Source organism: Scyliorhinus torazame, chromosome 9 (genome assembly GCF_047496885.1).
Source record: "Scyliorhinus torazame isolate Kashiwa2021f chromosome 9, sScyTor2.1, whole genome shotgun sequence".
NCBI classification, from domain to species: Eukaryota; Metazoa; Chordata; class Chondrichthyes; order Carcharhiniformes; family Scyliorhinidae; genus Scyliorhinus; species Scyliorhinus torazame.
The window spans coordinates 248,114,183-248,128,911 of record NC_092715.1 but is presented as its reverse complement, the minus strand read 5'-3'; the positions used below and the strand labels follow the sequence as shown (position 1 = coordinate 248,128,911).

General features: G+C 45.5%; 1 protein-coding gene across 4 annotated transcripts in view; it reads left to right on the top strand.

Annotated features, from left to right (window-relative positions):
• LOC140429806 (tyrosine-protein kinase JAK2-like) overlaps nucleotides 1-14,729 on the top strand; it is a 297,390-nt gene that overhangs the window by 107,688 nt on the left and 174,973 nt on the right. The window contains exon 1 of one of the 4 annotated variants that reach the window (XM_072517254.1): nucleotides 10,684-10,816. The exons of the other annotated variants lie outside the window; for them this stretch is intronic. The gene's annotated coding sequence lies outside the window, so the exon portion shown is untranslated. Of the gene's footprint in view, nucleotides 1-10,683; nucleotides 10,817-14,729 lie in introns of those variants that run through there. 4 annotated transcript variants of the gene reach the window in all.

The following is a 14,729-nucleotide window of genomic DNA, read 5'->3' as shown; positions in this document are numbered from 1 at the left end:
CTACTTCCCCCTTCAGCCTGCCACCTCCAGACCCCAATCTGGTTCTTTATGTGACCACACTCCCAATTCCCTCCTTCATAAAGGCAATCAACAACAAAAAAAATCAGTTCAGGAGACGATGGTGGGGAGTGGATCAGAAAAGACGGTGGAAAGGAGAGAACAGTAGGCAATGAGTAAGAGCTTCGCAAAAACAAATTAACCAAAAGAAATCAAGCCAAAATCTATTCTATTCAGTCATTAGAGGTGAAAGCCAGTCACTAAACCCCAATCTCGGCTGTAAACTTCTCAGCCATAAAGCATCAGGTCTTCACAATTAATTTAATGTTTTCAGGATAAATTAAGCTGGGAAGGTGTAAGTGAGGTTGCAAGGGCCCCTTTCTAAGGATTTAGCACCATTCCTGAATCCAGACAAAGAAATGACCTTCTCGTTCACTTCCCCAACCGTACTATAGATGCCACTTTATCCTGCTCGAACACATCTTGCCATGGCAAAGAAAAGCATCAACAATACCCTGAATTTTTAAGATTGCTGGAAGACGCGGCTTCCAAGAATGGTGCAAGAGCAGGGGAAAGTATTAGTGCCCCAGTTAGTGGATTTCGGATTCCGCGGAACATTTTAGGACTGGAGAGGTTTATAGAGATCGGGGGAAGTGAGGTCATGAAGTAGGGTTGCCAATCCTCCTGGATTGACCTGGAGTTTCCATGAATTGGTCAATCTCCAGGACACTGCGTGCATCTCTGGAAAAAATATCATTGTGACTGTTGACTGGTGAATTATCGAACACTTTTTTTCCTGACCAGTTTATTATCAGTAAATTGTTTCACCCAGGTGCCTTTACTTATGAGATGAACAAAGGACATAACAGGTTTGCGGTTTAACCCAATTTTATTCACCGTTCTCCTATTCGGTAACTATTATCTTATTGTAACTCTATTCTATTCGGGTGTTACAATCTTCAACATCACTCACACAAAATATGACTGCGCCTCACAGCTGAGCTCCAGGTATTACCCGTACGTAATGAAGGAGGCTGGTCAAGCTACGTTCACTCGTTGTGGCTATCTTCTCAGTGCTCTGAGCCCAGCGTTCCTTCTTCCTGGCGACGGTTATACCTGGCACCACGCAGGTTATCACTGATTATCTGTTCCGATATTCCTTCTTTTATACTGGTTCTGCGAGCACTGAGCCATAGGTATACGCCCACATCTGGCCTGAGTTCTATTGTCCCATCCAGACTTCAGCTTATTAATGGGAATAAACAGGATGTTCCTGTTCAGCCAGGGTGATTCAATCAAGAGCCATTGCCCTCCGAAACACTTTTGTCTGACCAACCATTAGCCCATTATGGAGTCTGATGGCCTCTTTGTTTGTCGTTCGTCCTGCTGAAAAGTTGGATCATTCCTTACATATTCATAGTATGTTCTTTGTCAGGATACAGGATACCTACCGTGAGTGGATAATCACAAAGTCCACATAGTGATATTGAGTTTCTGTGTTGACTTGTGCCCTTGCAGATGGCTAGCATCAATTCCAGCTAGGGCCTAATTTGGTAGTTTTTGTTTCCGGCCTATGCGTTTTTCCCCTTGTCAGCCTGTTCCCAGTACCACAGGACTTTAAAAATGATTGGATTTCTTTGTAATTTTCTTGTGTTTTTCTCTTTACCAAAAAATATTAAAAATGAGAGAAAAAGACTCTGGCTGTCAAATTAAGCATCATCCCAGTGTAGAACCATAGAATTTACAGTGCAGAAGGAGGCCATTCGGTCCATCGAGTCTGCATCGGCCCTTGGAAAGAGCACCCTACTTAAGCCCATGCATCCACCCTATCCCCGCAACCCAGTAACCCCATCTAACCTTTTGGACACTTAAGGGCAATTTAACGTGGCCAATCCACCTAACCTGCACATCTTTGGACTGTGGGAGGAAACCCACGCAAATACGGGGAGAAAGTGCAAACTCCACATAGATAGTCACCTGAGGCTGGAATTGAACCCGGGACTCTGGAACTGTGAGGCAGCAGTGCTAACCACTGTGCCACCATGCTGCTTTCCAATTGGCGTAGTGAGGCAGTATGTCACAAGGATGAATGTAGGCCGACCAACAGCTGGAGCGTGGGATAAGTCATGTGATGAAGCCTCCAGGCAGGGACGCATTTAATCACAGTTTTTCATCATGAAGGGTTTCAAACACCCCGGATGAGAATTTTAAAGTTGAGGTGGGAGTGGTGTGGGACCCAATTAAAACCAGTGAGAACAGGGGTGACGGGAGAACAGAGTTTAGTGCGAGTTAGGCCGCAGCAACCGACTTTTGGGTGAGTTCCAGTTTACACAAGGTAGAAAATGGGAGGCCAGCCAGCAATGCATTGGAATAGCCAAGTCTGGAGATAACATAGGCATGGCTTAGGGTTTCGACAGCTGATGAGCTGAGATAGGGACATAGTCTGGTGATGTTACGGAGATAACAGCCAGATGACGGCAACTATCATAGTAACTCAGCTTTTTGAAGATGGAGAATTATTTTTAAAATGCGTGGTAGTATCCAGCTGACCAAAAAATAAACCTTTTAAAACTCAAAAACCATGTAGGTTTCATGAGTGTTAGATGGGGTTTCTCAGGGATCTGGGCAAGCGTATTGCTTGAGTTTTAGTCGAAACCTTTAAGGCTAGGTTAGTTGGATTGGCCATGCTAATTTGCACTTCATGTCCAGAGATGTGCAGATTAGGCTACAGAGTTACAGGCATAGGGTGGTGGATGGGAGAGTGGACCTGGACAGAGTGCTCTTTCAGAGGGTTGGTTCAGACTCGATGGGTCGAAGGGCTTCCTTCTGGACTGTAGGGATTCTATGAAGATTTTGCTTTCTGTCACTTGTACTCTGAGCTGATAGCATAACCCAATTGTGTTAATTGATCTTTAGCTGAATCTGTCCGTAGAATCCCTATAGTGCAGAAGGAGGCCATTCAGCCCATCGAGCCTGCACTGACCATCCGAGTTTGAACATAAAAGCATAAAAGCAAAAGAAAAAGCATACAAAGTGGTGAGGATTAGTGGGAAGTCAGAGGATTGAGAAGCCTTTAGAAAAGTGAGCAGCGGACAACTAAAAAAGCAATAAGTGGGGTGAAGATAAAATGAGTGCAAGCTCGCAGGAAGATAGGAAGAGTTTTTTTCAATGTATAAAAGCTAAGAGAGAGGCAAAAATAGACATTGGACCACTCGAAAATGTGGCTGGAGAAGTAATAATAGGAAACAAATAAATGGCAGAGGAACTGGATAGTTACTTTACATCAGTCTTCACGATGGAAGATGCCAGTGGGATGCCAGGTGCCGGGATTCTCCGAGCCTCTGCACTGAAATCGCGCTCGGCGCAGACCGGAGAATCGCCGCCAGTCGGGGTCATTGAAAGAGGCCCCCGCAGCGATTCTCCGCCGGCAGCTGATCGGGTTCCCGCCGACGTGGTTCTAACATGGCTAACATGGGGGAATCGGGGTCCTCCAGGACGGCCAGGGTTCCAATCGGGGCCAACGAATTGGCGGGCGCGTGCAATCTGGGAGGGGCCTATTTTGTGGGGGCTGGTCCGCTGTGTGGGTCCGCCATGTTGCACGGACCCGCGGCCGGAAGTGGAGGGCCCCCTATCAGCAGCCAGAGCTGCGCAGAGCACACCGGCGCCCTGCTGGCCCCCTTCAGGTAAGTGAATAGCTGGGCCAAGGGGTGAAACGCTCCGGTGTTTATACCGGCGTCAACACTTAGCCGCCGTTTTGGAGAATCGTGCCCCAGAGCTCCAGGAAAATCAGGGGGCAGAGGTGAGTGCAGTTACCATTACTAAGTGGAAGGTTCTGGGGAAACTGGAAGGTGTGAAGGTGGATAAATCGCCTGGACCGGGTGGACTACACCCCAGGGTTCTGAAAGAGACAGCTCAGGAGATTGTGGAGGCATTGGTGATGATCTTTCAGGAATCACTGGAGGCAGGAAGGTTCCCAGAGAACTGGAGAGTGGCTAATGTATCACCGCTGTTTAAGAAGGGAGCGAGTCAGAAGACGGGAAATTATAGGCTGATTAGCGTGACTTTGGTCATTGGTAAGATTTTAGAGTCCATTATTAAAGATGAGATTGCAGAGTACTTGGAAGAGCATGATATAATAGGACGAAGTCAGCATGGCTTCATCAAGGGGAGGTCATGTCTGACAAGGATGTAACACGGAAGTTAGACAAAGGCGAACCAGTGGACGTCATTTATTTAGTTTTCCAGAAGGCCTTTGACAAGGTGCTGCATAGAAGACTGTTAAATAAGTTAAGAGCCCATGGTGTTAATGGTAAGATCCTGGAATGGATAGAGTATTGGCTGACTGGCAGAGAGTGGGGATAAAGAGGTCTCTTTCAGGATGGCAGCCGGTGTCTAGTGATGTGCTTCAGGGGCCTGTGCTGGGACCACAACTTTTCACAATATACATTAATGATCTGGTAGAAGGAACTGAAGACAGTGTTGCCAAGTTTTCAGATGATACAAAGATCTGTAGGGGCACAGGTAATATTGAGGAAGCAGGCGGGCTGCTGAAGGATTTGGACAGACTAGGAGAGTGGACAAAGAAGTGGCAGATGGAATACAATGTGGAAAGGTGTGAGGTTATGCACTTTGGAAGGAGGAATGGAGGCATAGACTATTTTCTAAATGGGGCAATGCTTTGGAAAGCAGAAGCACAAAGGGACTTGGGAGTCCTTGTTCATGATTCTCTTAAGGTTAACTTATTAGCATTCATGTCGAGACGGCTGGAATACAAGACCAGGGATGCACTTCTGAGGCTATATAAGGCTCTGGTCAGACCCCATTTGGAGTATTGTGAAGAGTTTTGGGTCCTGTATCTAAGGAAGGATGTGCTGGCCTTGGAAAGGGTCCAGAGGAGGTTCACAAGAATGATCCCTGGAATGAAAAGCTTGTCGTATGAGGAACAGTTGAGGACTCTGGGTCTGTACTCGTTGGAGTTTAGAAGAATGAAGGGGGATCTTATCGAATCTTACAGAATACTGCGAGGCCTGGATAGAGTGGACGTGGAGAGGATGTTTTCACTTGTAGGAAAAACTAGAAGCAAAGGACACCATCTCAGACTAAAGGAGAGATGAGGAGGAATTTCTTCAGCCAGATGGTGGTGAATCTGTGGAACTGTTTGCCGCAGAAAGCTGTGGAGGCCACCTCACTGAGTGTCTCTAAGACAGAGATAGATAGATGGTTGATTAATAAGGGGATCAGGGGTAATGAGGGGAAGGCAGGAGAATGGATGTGAGAAAGATATCAGCCATGATTGAATCGGCGGAGCAGACTTGATGGGCCGAATGGCCTAATTCTGCTCTAATGGTCTTATGAGGCAGTTCGGTTAAAAAAAAACTTGTATATTCGTACTTTATCTTTCAGTTGGTCATTTGAAGCTTTGCTTGCCTTAAAAGGTTTACCCTCCATTTGTATATATGGTAGCACCTTGCAGGACAGCCATAGCGGCCATTCCACCTCCATGGAAGTAAAAATTGCAATCTGGGCCTGATTATCATACCGGCCCGAGATCTGCATATATAACCGAGGACCCACACTAGCTGCCTGTCCAGAAGTGTTGGTGAAGTTCAACAAAGGCGGGTCATTCTCCTGCTGGATTTTAACTGTTCACCTACCCAGATTCTCCCCAGGCAAATGGAGCTCCCATTTCATGGTCTTCTCCTTCAGTTGAGTTCCCTCCTTACCATCTCCCCTGTTTTCTTTCTGATCCAGGACAAATGGAATTTGTTCTTGTGTGCGAGGAGCTTCAGTGCTTTATTGCCTCAATGTTCCTGCTGCTCCAGCCTTTTAAAACAGCTGGGGAAGAATGGAAAGCTGCAATTGTACATCGGTTCATGATGTCCTTGAGACTTTCATGGTGTTTAATTGCCAGTGGGTTACTTGAAAGACTAGTCATCGAAAAACCTAATTTTTAAAGAAAGTATTGCATAGCATCTTTCATGCAGGACAGCCTGAAGTGCTTAACAACCAATGAAGTACGCTTTAGGTGTAGTTAAAGTATTTTGTAAGTTTTATATAGTGCCTTTCCTATAGCATAACATCCCAAGATGCTTTAGAGAATCATGAACAATAAATCAAAGAGGGGGATAGTAGGAAGGGTGACCAAGAGCTTGTCCAGAGAGGTAGGTTTTTGAGGATCTTCTTAACGGTGAGAGGAGAGATGGAGAGGTGTTCTGGGTTTGGGGAATTACAGAGGTAAGGGCCTAACAGACATGAGGCACATCTGCCAGTTGTAGGCAGAGAGTGTGGGGAATGCATGAGAGACCAGTGTTGACAGAATTCTTGGTCTGTGTTCCAGAACTAAAGATGATGAAGGTAGTGGTGCGAGGCCATGGAGGGATTTCAAAACTCTTACTGGCCGGAGCTTTCCGGCAGTATTCTCCAGTGGGATCATCCGGTCCCATCAATGGCAAAGCCCCCGCTGCAGGGGAGGGTTGCATAGAATGGGAAATGCTGTTGACTGTGCCTCCTGCCAATGGCAGTTCACCTCTGCCGCTGTGAAACATGCCCTTGAAAATCCCACCCACTGTTATGTAGGCAATCCTGGTAGCTCATTACTTGAACAAGGTCTTGTATGGCTGAGGGACTGAGGAAAATCAGGTGCCATGCATAGCTTCCACGTGGCACTTAAAGGTAGTTCTCTGATTCCCCACAAGCACAAATACCTTTTTTTAAGATCACAAAACTAAGGAATATAGTTTTCTGTCTCATATTAAAAAGCTGAACCAGTGTACGCAGAGTGCTGATTTGGCTAAACGTGAATGCTTTTGGAGTTGGGTGAAACTGGGACAAGGTGAAGCAAAAAGACTGAGTGCAGAGCTCAGTCTCAGTCTGGGTAGGAGCGGATCACAGCTAAGTTTCATAAACACCAAAGTCGGATTCCTGTTCTCATTGACTTCGAAGTCAGCGTCACAGTGAAGCAGTCATGAGCTTAATAAGTTTTTTTTTTGAGGAAGGGATTGACTGAGAAACGACACAAATAAGTGAAAGTCAGGGTCATTATAATAAAGTATTATAAGTAAACAAAGTAGGGTAAGGGAAATAAAGTTAGCATAAGGGAGGAAAGTTCATAGTATTCTTATGTAGCATAATTTATTTGGCTAAAAGGGGAGTAAATATGAGGCTCAAGGGTAGTCACGTCAGGAGAGCTTGCACCTGTGATATGCTCCTCCTGTGCTATGTGGCAAATCCTGGAAGCTTCAGTTGTCCCTAGTGACCACGCGTACAGGAAGTGTGTCATAGAATTACAGAAAATACAGCCCATCGAGTCTGCACCAATGTCCAACTGCTGCTACTGACTAACCGCATTTTGGAGCTGGAGCTGAGGGTGGATTCACTGCGGAGCATATTTTTTTTAAAATTCATTTATGGGATGTGGCTGTTGCTGGTTAGGCCAGCATTTATTTTCCATCCCTAGTTGCCCTTCAGAAGATGGTGATGAGTTGCCTTCCTGAACCTCTGCAGTCCTTCAGGTGTAGGTTCACCCACCGTGCTGTTAGGGCATACTGGAGGGAAGGCTAAAAGACAAATATTGGCAGAAAAAGGGATGAATTCGTGGAAGCAGAATTTGGGGAGCTACGAAGTAGATTTAAGACAGGAACCCAGAAGTTAGTCATCTCTGGATTACTTCCTGTGTCACGTGCTGGCGAGTATAGAAATAGGTTCACCAGATGAATGTGTGGCTGGAGAAATGGTGCAGGAGGGAAGGCTTTAGATTTCTGGGACGTTGCGACTATTTTTGGGGACGGTGGGACCTATACAAGGTGGACGGTTTGCACCTGAATCGAAATGGGACCAGTGTCTTTGGGGGGAACGTTTGCTATTGCTGTTGGGGAGGGCCTAAACTAACTTGGCAGGGGGCTGGGATCCTGAGAGAAGGTTCAGCAGGGAGAGATGCACATCCGAAATTAGAAGAGACGTCAAATGAGTCAGGAAGGCATAGAATGCCTGGACCAGTTAAGTCACAAGGGAGTTTGGCGAGATTGGATGGTTTTTATTTCAATGCAAGCAGTCTGACGAATAAGGCAGATGAAGTGAGGGCACAAATTAAAACATGATGTCATTGCTGTCACTAAGACATGGCTGAGAGAGGGGCAGGATTTGCAGCTCATTGCAAGATATGGGATGAGGTAAAAGAGGATGCAGTGTCACAATTTTGATCAGGGAATCAATTACAGCAAAAGGAGGGACGGCATCCTAGAAGGCTCTTTAAATGAAGCCATTTGGGTAGAACTTAAAAACCAGAAGGAATAATTACATTGCTGGGCGTGTTCAATATGCCCCCTAACAATCCGAGAGAAATAGAAGAGCAGATATGTGGGCAAATTTCAGAGAAGTGTAAAAGTAATAGGGTAGTGATAGTGGGGGATTTAAATTTCCCCAATATTAACTGTGGTGGCCATAGCGTAAAATGTTTTGAGGGAGTGGAATTCTTAAACTGCATCCAGGAGAACGTTTTGAGCAATTGTTGGACTCAAACTTGTTATGGAAAAGGACAAGGAGGGGCCTGAGATCCAAGGTCTAAACAGGGGGAGGAAGGCTGATTTTAATAAGATCAGATAGGATTTGGCCTCATTAGACTGGGAGTGAACACTTTTAGGCAAATCTGTGACCAACTTGATTGAATGTTTCAAAGGAGTGACCAGGTGTACAGATGAGGGAAATGCATTTGACGGGGTGGCATGGTGGCACAGTGTTTTGCACTGATGCTTCACAGCTCCAGGGACCCGGGTTCAATTCCGACTTGGGTCACTGTTTGTGTGGAGTCTGCACGTTCTGCCCGTGTCTGCGTGGGTTTCCTCCTGGTGCTCCGGTTTCCGCCCACAGTCCAAAGATGTGCAGGTTAGGTGGATTGGCCATGATAAATTGTCCATTAGTGTCCAGGGATGTGCAGGTTAGGGTATGGGAATAGGAGGGATGTGGGTATGAATCTAGAGCTCATTTGAGGGGTCAGTGCAGACTCGATGGGCCGAATGGCCTTCTGCATTGTCTGGATTCTATGATTCTACTTTGACTCCAGCAAGGATTTTGATGAGGTCACAAATGGGAGATGGATAACAATAGGAAGTGCCAATGGAATCCAAGGAAAGTTGGAGATTGGAGCCGGAATTGGCTGTGTGGCAGGAAGCAGAGGGGTGTTTTTCTGACTAGAAGCCTGTGTCCAGGGGTCCCACAGGGAGCAGTGTTGGGGCCCTTGCTCTTTGTGGTTTACATAAATGATTTGAACTTGAATGTAGGAGGGTTGATCAATAAGTTTGCGGATTGTATGCAATTTGGTGAGGTGATAAATAGTGAGGAGGATATAGATGGGTTGTTCAGATGGGCTGATCCGTGGCAAATGGAATTCAATGCTGATAAGTGTAAGGTACAAACAAGGCAAGGGATAAACGGCAGTACCCTGGGAAGCACCAAGGATCAGAGGGACCTTGGTGTGCATGCACACCGGTTCCTTAAGGTAGCAGAGCAGGTGGATACAGTGGTTAAGAAGGCATATGGTATACTTTCCTTTATTAGCCGAGGCATAGAGTTTAAGAGCAGGGAGGTTATGCTGGAACTGTATAAAACCTTGGTTAGGCCACAGGGAGAGTATTGTGTGCAGTTCTAGAATCCACATTTTAGGAGGATGTGATAGCAGTGGAAAGGGTGCAATGAAAATTTACCAGGATGTTGCCTGGGCTGGAGAGTAAGAGAGACTGGTTAGGGACAGTATAGTGGTTGGCACTGCTGTCTCACAGCACCAGGGACCCGGGTTCGATACTGACCTTGGATGACTGTCTGTATGGAGTCTACACTTTCTCCCCGCTTCTGTTTGGGTTTCCTCCAGGTGCTCCGGTTTCCTCCCACAGTCCAAAGGTGTGCATGTTAGGGGGAGTAACCATGCTAAATTGCCCCTTAGTGTCCAATAGTGAGATGGGGTTACGGGGATAGTGTAGGGGGAGTGGGCCTGGGTGGGGTGCTCTTTCGGAGAGTCGGTTCAGACTCAGTGGGCCAAATGGCCTCTTTCTGCACTGTAAGTATTCTCTGATTCTATGATAGATTGGGTTTGTTTTCCTTGAAGATGAGGAGACTGAGGGGATTCATTATTGAGATGTATGAAATAATAAAGGGCATAGTGTAGACAGGAAAAAACCTTTCCCCTCGGTGGAGGGATTCATGACCAAGGGCATAGATTTAAGGTGAGAGGCAGGAGGTTTAGAGGGACACTGCGTGAAAGGGTGGTGGAGGCAGAGACCCTCCTAACATTTCAGAAGTATTTAGATGCGCACTTGCAAGGCTATGGGCCAAGTGCTGGAAAATGTGATGAGAATAGTCGGGTAGTCGTTTTTGACCGGCAATGGGCCGAAGGGCCTTTTCTGTGCTGTAGACCTCCATGACTCTGCGCCTCCATGCAACATGTGCCTTGTGGCACGAACTACAATGTAACCCCGAGTGACTTGGGAGGAGCTTTCATTCTGAAAGTTTCCTGCCAGGATGTTTGTGAAGGGGTAGTCTTCCTGTGAGCAGCAGAGGTTCGTAGCACTTTTGTCTCAACTTGTCAGTACAGCATAAAAGATTGTTCGGAACATTTCTCCAAGTAACTGTTGGGTAACAGCTGAATTCCACCCCCCCCTCCTTTTTAAAAAAAAAAAAGTTTTATTGTATAAAATGTGCGAGCACTCCAGTGATCAACTGCAAATTAATTTGTTGGCATCAGGGGATTAGCGAACAACGTATCAACTTGATTTTTTTGTCAGAGGCAACAAACAATTCAATGCTTCGTGCCTTGGTCCTACAGAAATGAGTAAGTTGAGAAAGGGTACGTAGAGAAGCTTACGTCGGTATTCTCAGGCCCCTCTCCGTTCAGTATCGGGAGCGTTTGCCGTTTCTCTGTTTCAGGAGTGCTGCAAACTCCGCTGAGTATCTGTCTGACCCCTTTTGGGGAGCGGAATAAATGAGCTTTCTGCTTCACCACAGAGCATAGAGGGGGACAGTGAGGGCACCAACTGGTTCATATGCAGCTGCTTTACTGAAAAGAAGTGTTGTTTCACCATCACATTGCAATGACAAATAGGGAAGTTATACATTTCCTGACTGAATCTGCTGAAATGATTTAAAAGAGTGATAGTCGCGGAGCATTGTGCACACTATGCAGCTCCCCTATAATAAATCTGTGCTATGTCAACGGGAATGGTCTGGTGTGTAGAATTGGACGCAGCTTAAGCTTTCAAACGGAGACCTATGGATCTTGTAGTGTTTTTTTGATGTATGGGCAATTCATTTATGTCGCCGGGGTGCATTTCTTTTCTAAAAGAAAGTAAAGCTTTTCCTGGAGTGAGAACAGAGTTTTCATCTGGTGAGTGATGTTTTTCTTTTAAGTTTGGGGTTCTGGAATCTATGCCGGTATTTACATGAGTCCCTTCCTCTTCAACCCCTGCACCATCTTGAAAACCATAGGCCTAAACTTCACTGCTGTTGATCTTAAATTGTTGAACACTTCATAGTTAATGAAGAATGTCTCACGCCTCGGAAACTCTTTTTATGTATGACACAGTAACTTGTAAAAGTGAATATAAAATTTATACTGTGCCATGTCTCTCAAAATGCTGGTGTCAACTTGCAGCATCAATATGTTGCTGTGTCAGTGTCACATGTGGAATGCTTTTTAATGTTGTCAATTGCAAATAGATGCAATAAGAAAGCAGCTATTCAGGATCCTTCAGGCTCACAAAGGGAAGAGAGAGTTTTGGTTATGAGCCATATTTTGAGTATTGGGGTGAAATTGGTGTTTTAAGCCTTGTTTTTATTTTCCAGAAGTGGGCTAGTGTACTGGGATTTTAAAAATGCATGACGTATAATTAATACAATGGATGAATGTTAATTTTGCAGTGTAACCTATTATTTATTCGACGCGGTAAAATGTTGTGATCACTTTCGAAAACCGTGCAAGTTAAATTGTACCTCCTTGTGCACGAGCCCTTGTGCACGAACCCTTGTGCATGCGCATAACCAGTGTGTCCAACTTTTCATCAGATAAATTATTTGCTTTTGAATTTACAAGTGCCTGTCCATAAAATGTAGATTTACCTCTCAACCACCAGACTGTTTACCTACTTGATTCCTTTCAATAGATAAAAAAAGAAGAATGTGCATTTATATAGTGTCTTTCACATCCTCGGGACTTCACAGCCAGTGAAGTACTTGTGAACTGTAGTCAGTGATGTAATGTAGGAAACAGGGCCTGGAATATCCTTCACCCCCCGATTACCATCAAACCAGGGCACCAACCCTGGTTCAATGAGGAGTACAGGAGAGCAGGCTAGGAGTGATGAAAGCCTTTGTCAACAGTGCTATCAAGTGGCACTCGCACAGCAATGACTGATGCTCAGTTTTGCTTCTCCCAGGGCTACTGGGCTCCTGGCCTCAAAGCAATCTTGATCCAAAAATGGACAAAAGAGTTGAATTCAAAGAGGTGAGGCTGGATGCCCTTGACATTAAGATACCATTTTGACCCAATGTGGCATCAAGGTGCTGTAGCAAAATTGAAGTCAACGGGAATCAGGGCAGAAATCTCTACTGATTGAAGTCCTGCTTAGCACAAAGGAGGATAATGGTTGTTGGAGGCCAAACATGTCAGTCCCATGATGTGGTTTCAGGGGTTTCTCAGGGTAGTGTCCTCAGCCCAAAAATCAGCTGCTGATTTGTCAATGGTCTTCCTGTCTATTATAGGGTCAGAAGTAGTTTTTTTCACTGTATTGCATATTTGCAACTCCAATAACTGAAGCAGTACGTGTCATATATAGCAAGACCTGGACCGTATTCAGGCTTGGGCTGAAGTGGCAAGTCACATAGGCATTATACAAGTGCCAGGCAATGACCATCCCAACTAGAGAAAATCTAACCATGTCCCATTGATATTCAACAGCAGTACCATTGCTGACTCCCCACCTCTCATCCTGGGGGTTACCATTGACCAGCAATTTCCCTTGACCAGCCATACAAATACTGTGGCTACAAAAGCAGGTCAGAGGCTGGGAGTCCTGCATTGAGTACCTAATCTCCTGACCACCCAAAGCCCGTCCGCCATTTGCAAGGTACAATTCAGAGTGTGATGGAATACTGTCCACTTGCCTGGATGAGTGCAGTTCCAACAACACAAGAAACTAGGCACAATGGCAACCATGTCTACTATCTACAAGTTGCACTGCAGCAATTCACCAAGCTGCCTTCAACAGCGCCATTTCAAACCTGTCACCACTACCTTGATGTACATGGAACACCACCATCTGTAGGTTCCATTCCCTACCTAACAGCACTGTGGCTGCACCTGCAACACACTGACTGCGGTGGTTCACGAAATGGTTCAACATCACCTTCTCGAGGACTATTGGGGACGGACAACAAATGATGGCCTAGCCAATGACCCTCGTCCAACGAAAGAATAAAAAAATACTGTGCATTCTGCAATGTGAATCTGAAGATGATTTAACCACAACAAAGGTAATTACAATGAACAGTTATCTACGTGTTTGACAGATTTCTAAAATGTAAAGAACACTACAGGATATTGAGGTCTTGCCCTCGAATATTTTGTCTGAAAGCTGTGGCTTTGTAGCTTTTCAAAGATATGTAACAAAGTATTTTAAGGCTTCAAGAAGTGACTGTCCTCCAATGCTTTTTTTATTTGGCTTTGTGATGTGGGTGCCCCTGGCTGGGCCAGCATTTGTTGCCCATCCCTAATTGCCCATGAACTGAGCTGGGACATTTCAGATTTAGCCGCATTACTATGGATCTGGAGCCGCTTGTTGGCCAGACCAGGTGAGGATGGCGGTTTTCCTTGCTGAAAGGGCATTCGTGAACCAGATGGGTCTGATGTCGGAAATGCTCTTTCATCGTTCTGTGTCCTCAACTGAACTGAGGAAAAAGCCAACCCTGATGAGGTTTTAAGGAAACTATGTTATAACACAAAACAAATTGGATGTGATTCTCAGGCCCGTTCGCCACAGGCGCAAATCCTGTGCTGGCTGCTAAGTCTCGTCAGAGATCCATAACGGGATTGGCGGTGGTAAGATCTCGGTTTAAGATTCTCCCCCGATCCCGCCGGCGATATAATCAGGTTCGCACGCCAAAAGGGTGTGAGCCTGATTTCCACCATTTTCAGTTCATCGAGATGTCACACAAGGCTCAATGCCTTTACTTCCCATGTCTTCGCACACTGGCGGGAATTATTAACTGACCTTCAAAAACAAAAATGCCGTTTAATCAGGCGAGAAAATCTGTGAAGACAGCAAATTCACACAGCTTTTCTCACCTGATCCAACGCTCTGTGCAATTTTGGGAAAGTTCCACCCGTTGTCACAACATTGTGGACATCCAGTGATGCACGGTCATCCTTTCTTGTGTTGTATTAATCCCACACCATTTGTCAGTACACCAGTTGGGATTACCCCAGCTTCAGATGTTTTGTTCCTAGTAAAATAAATTCTCGTTGCCAGAGTTTGAGACAAGAATGCAGCTCTCCAAAACAGTAGCTTTGATTATTTATCAGACATTTTATTAGTGTCTCCAAATAATACAACTTTTGCATTTCTTTTTCAAGTTGTTTCTTCGGGGAGGGGTGGGGGGGTGGGGAGGTGTTGTGCATATAGTGGATGCAATAAAAGGTGCAGAAGAAGCAAAATGGATCAAGACGTTGAACGTAAAGTGAAGTGTGTGGG